The following is a 5,415-nucleotide window of genomic DNA, read 5'->3' as shown; positions in this document are numbered from 1 at the left end:
CTCTCATCCCTACTCTCTTCAGGTCCTGTCACCACAAAGGGTTTGGGTCCTGAGAATATGAATGTCCAGTCTCCAGGATTCCTTAGGAAGCACATTGCATTCTAAATGCACCTTTTACTTTCTCTGTCATGCTTATAAATAGCTCATGTGACGTCTTGAGCCTTATTCAACCACTTAGTCACTCCAGGAAGAAAGTAAAGTACAGAGTAATGATATTTTCCTAATGGCAAGAGCACATTAAATGGAATTGCCTGAGCTAATCTGAGTACACTCCTATGTTCAGAATTATGCTCTCACATTCAATTTCATTTTCAATTTGTTTTCTTTGTGCCATCCTGATTCATGAGACCTCCCTCTGAGTTGCATGAAACTGTGGTAATGTGTCCCTTGGTGAACAAAATAATTAAGACAATGAGCCTTATTTTATAACTGCCTTTTATTATAAAAGCCTTATTATATAACTGCCTTATTTTATAACTGCCTTTTATTATTATAACTGCCTTTTTTATTATTATAAAAAAGAGGACATGGGAAAGCCTGGGTACCAAGCAATTAGATGCCCCCCTCTTCTAGCCTTAGTGAACTCCCTGTTACCCAGCTGAGCTGAGTCAGTGGGGAATGACCTGCTCAGACATTTTCTTTCTCTGATTCATATACATAAATGCAAGAAATGAGCAGCCCAGAGCATAGTAGAATAAAGAAAGGAGGGTGGTAGAGAGATTAAACTGAGAGCCTACTATGCCTTGAAACAAGGCCAGGCATTGTCCCACGAGCTATCTCACCTGAGAGGCAGATGTGGACTGAAGAACATCAGTGGCTTCCCGAAGGCCACAGGCAATCAGGACATGGCAGAGGTGGGAGTCTAGAGCAACATCTTTTCACCAGCAAAGACAGTGCTCAGAACACCACACTACCACAACAGTGGGCCTCTCTTCTTAAGCTGGGATAAAAAGCCCTTCACCTCCAACCATTTGAGGCTTATCTTCCACAGCTCCACTTGCCAATACATTCATACCATCCTTAATTGCAGTCACAGTAGACTATTCTCCAAACAAACCACACACTTTAAAAAGGCATCTAATTCTATTTGACAGGTAATATGGTGTGTTAGTCTGTTCTCACATTGCTATAAAGAGCTACCTGAGACTGGGAAATTTATAAAGAAAAGAGGTTTCATTGACTCACAGTTCCACAGGCTTAACAGGAAGCATGACTGGGAGACCTCAGGAAACTTGCAATCATGATGGAAAATGAAGGGAAAGCAAGCACCTTCTTCACATGGTAGCAGGAGAGAGATGGGAGAAGTGCCACACACTTTTAAACCATCAGATCTCACGAGAATTCACTCACTATCATGAGAACAGATAGGGGAAAATCCGTCCTCATGATCCAGTCACCTCCCACCAGGCCCCTTCTCCAAATCAACATGAGATTTTAATTGGCAGGGGCACATCCAACATGAGATTTGGGCAGGGGCACAATCCAAACCATATTATATGGCTATGTTCAAGAGGCATATAGTGCACATTCTCCTGTCCACTCTTGTACCAGACATCTTCTTCTTCTGTGGAAACACATTTATAAGTTTTATATAAAGTTTTATATAAGTTTCTTGTATCTTTTCAGAGACATTTTATGCATACATTACTTATTAGTCAGGGTTCTTCAGAGAAACAGAACCAATAGGATGGATGGGTGGATGGACAGATAGATACAGAGATAAAGAGGACCTTTATTATGGAAATTGGCTCATACAATTATGGAATCAAGAAGTCCTGCCATATGACATCTGCAAGATGGAAAACCAGGATACATCTTGGAGACCATGTGTCCCAAGTGTTAAGAGATGAGGGCTGCCTGACTCACATCAGATGAGTGATGAATATGTCTTGTCTTTATTTTTTTCTTGACTTACCTTTATTTTATTTGAGATGAGGTCTTGGTATGTTTCCCAGGCTGGAGTGCAGCAGTTATTTTCATAGGCACAATCATAGTGCATTACAGCCTCAAACTTCTGGTCTCAAGTGATCCTACCACCTCAGCCTCCTGAGTAGCTGGGACTACAGGTGCCCACCACTGCAGCTGGCCATCTTTTCTTTATAAGCCTCTGTAATTTGGGGATAAACTTATTCCCACACCATAGCCTATTCTATCCTGACTATTACATAAATCACTATACTCAATTTGGTGAGCGCTATTTGGCTAAACAATAGTTTCTTATTTACTATTTTAATAATATTGCTGCTTGTATATAATTGATGGAATATACAGGTTACTATGATGTTTTAAAACATGATATAAATGGTATTATACTCTAATATAATTGTACAACTTTCTCTATTAACATGAGTTTTTGGGGATTTGTCCATGTTGATACATGTAGGCTTAAGTTGATTTATATAAAATATACTACAGTTGATTCATCAAAAAAGGCAAAGGAAAGAAAAGATGGAAAACCAGGGAAACTGGTGTAATTCATCCTGAGTGCAAAGGCCTAAGAACCAGGGGAGCTGATGGGGTAACTCTGTCTGAGGTCAAAAGCCTGAGAAATCAGAGGGACACGGGTGTAAGCTGCAGAGTCTAAAGGTGCAAAAACCTGGAGTTCTGATGTCTAAGGACAGGAGAAGATGGATGCCCCAGCTCTAGAAGAGAGAGCAAATTTTCCCTTCCTCTGCCTTTTTTATTCTATTCAGACCCTCAACAGATTGGATGATACTCTACACTGGTGCGGGCAGGTCTTCCTTAGGCTGTTGATTCACATGCTTAATTCTCCAGGAACACCAACACAGACACACTCAAAATAATGCTTTGCCGGCTATCTGGGTACCCCTTAACCCAGACAAGTTGATATCTAAAATTAACCATCACAGTTACCAAATACTTATGTTTATTCTATTTTGTTCACTTTATTTACACAAATAATATCTTCCATACTGCTATTCTGTACCTTCCGCTTTTCCTTAATCATATATCTTAGAGATAATTTCATGTCCAATCATAAGGCACCTTCTCATTCTTTTGTGGTGCCATTTATTCTGTTACAGAACTGCGTCAGAATCTATTTTTCCAGTTCCCTGTGACATACGCTTAAGTTATTTACAGTATTTTGCGTCAAAAACAGTGGTGTCATCATTAACTCAGTACAATTTGCACCAGGGTGAGTGTACCTCTAGGACAACTTCCTAAAAGAGAAATTGCTACAGTAAATGTAGGTGCATTTGTAATCATGAGAGATTTGCCAAATTATTCTGAGTAAGGTCTCATACCAGCTTACACTCCAACCAGCGGCACAGGAAAGGGTTTGTTTTCAACACGAGTTTCCATACAATATTATTTACTTTTTAAATTATTGACAATCAGATAGGTAAAAATAATCTGACCATATATTTCAGGCTACTATGCCTTTGCTTTTGTAGTTCCCTCTGCCTCATACACTCTTCCTCCTCTGAAGGGTCACCTTTTCTCTACTCTGAGGCCTAACCCGGGGTCATGTCATAATGAGGACATCCACAATTCCTGTATCCCCATAATATTTTGTCCTTTCTCTATTGTTGTACCTTCCACATTATTTGTTTAGGTGTCTATCTCTCTGATGAATTTCTCCAGGGAAGGGTTCTTGACGTTCACCAGGTGTCCTTAGCATGTAACCCCAGGCCTAGCAGATGTGTGTTCATTTAATAAATTTAAAAAGTACGTTCATTACATTTAAGTGGGTGGTAACATTAGCAAACTAGATTTTTGCAGTTTCTCCTTTCCCAGTCCCTCTCCAGCACTTTGTCCTCTTTGACACACTAGAGTGGTGCTCTGCCAAATTGGAACCTCTCTAGGTCAGGACCATTCTCTGCTTTGTCACTGAGTCCTCATTCCTTGCAAAGAACAGGGACATGGTGACTAAGAAAGATTTTGGAGTTAATCATCACATCTGATTCTGTACATCCTGGGGATGGCCTGGCTTTGACTTCTGAATGCATATGAGCAAAGTCAGAAAGAACATTGACTCCTCCGTCCTGCCATGTGTGCCAGGCTCTGAGGAAGCTCATCTTACTCAAAACTTAGCTAGAAAGGTGTTATCACTTGAATATTTTAATCGTTGAGAATTTCCCAATTTTCCTTGCAAGTTTGCATTGCTAAAATAAAGGGTTATATTATTACCAAATAGAACAAACCAGATATTGCTTTTAAGTGAAAGCATAGAGCTGATTTACACACTGAATATGAATTTTGGATTCCTGAGAGCATGTCCTGAATATTCTCAAAAGGAAATTAATGTGAACCTATCACCAATGCTGCCATTTTTCTTGCATATGCAGTGCGTTTTCCTCCTGTCCCACCTCGCAGCTGGGTTAAATGAAGAGGAATGGTAATGTATCACATCTACTTACCTTGATTTCACTGTTACTTATCATAAGCAATTTATATGAGACTGACACTAATTAATTCCAGCTTCATCTATCATGTAGTTCAACATTTAATCTAGTCCCATGCATCAGATAAAAATATAGTATTCTGAATTCTGGAATCTCCTTACCTTGAGTGATAAAGGAGTTCATAAATCTAAGACAGCACTTTGTTTTGTTGATACTCCATCATCTACAAGTAGATATTGGCTTCACGAGAGTTCAGGAGAGAGAACTATCAAGATTGATGAGCTCAGACCTAATGTGGAGGTGTGTGCAACCATGACTAGTCTCTCAATTCTTAATGACCCTCAAAATAAGAAGTCTATTCTGAGGACTATATATCAGAAAATTCTAGAAACCCTCACTTTGAGTCACTACTATTTCTAGTACTTCTTTAGAATGTATTGTGGATTTTTTTTTTTTTTTAATCCACAGTCTAGACCAAACATATTCTGAACTCTACAGCTTTGGAGAGCCAACCAAGAGGCCAAGGCCTGTAGTTTCCTCAGTTGCCCTGAACGACACCAATGCCTGCCAGCCTGCCTGTTTTTCCTCCTTCTTGACCCAGAGTCAAGAATTCCTGACCATCAAATGTAGACTTGGCCCTGCTCCACGCACTGGCTAGTAGTCATGTTATGCGTGAATGGATATCTCACCACCGTTCTAAAACTGGAGTCTGCCTTGTTCTTTCTGGGCCTATAACTGTGGACCTGTGATTCTCCCTGACTCGAGGTTATATGTCCTCAGAAGGTTCTGTTTTGTCAATGCCATCTCCCTCTGCTCCACCTTATGCGCTGAGGCTCATTCCCTGCACTTGAAGCTTTTGGCTGGGCTTCTGATTCTTGCTGCCATTAACCATGTTTCAGCCAACTTTCTTCATCAGCCACTTGGGGGTGAAGATGTCCTGTAAATCTCTGGGATCATGGACATTGGCAGCTTGTCTTGACCTGTCACTTCTCACCATTGTCCCTGAACACCTGGTTCTAGGTGCTGGATGTCCTTCTTCCCTGTCTCA

The sequence above is a fragment of the Chlorocebus sabaeus genome, chromosome 1, assembly GCF_047675955.1.
Source record: "Chlorocebus sabaeus isolate Y175 chromosome 1, mChlSab1.0.hap1, whole genome shotgun sequence".
Taxonomy (NCBI): Eukaryota; Metazoa; Chordata; class Mammalia; order Primates; family Cercopithecidae; genus Chlorocebus; species Chlorocebus sabaeus.
This window is presented reverse-complemented; position numbering follows the sequence as displayed.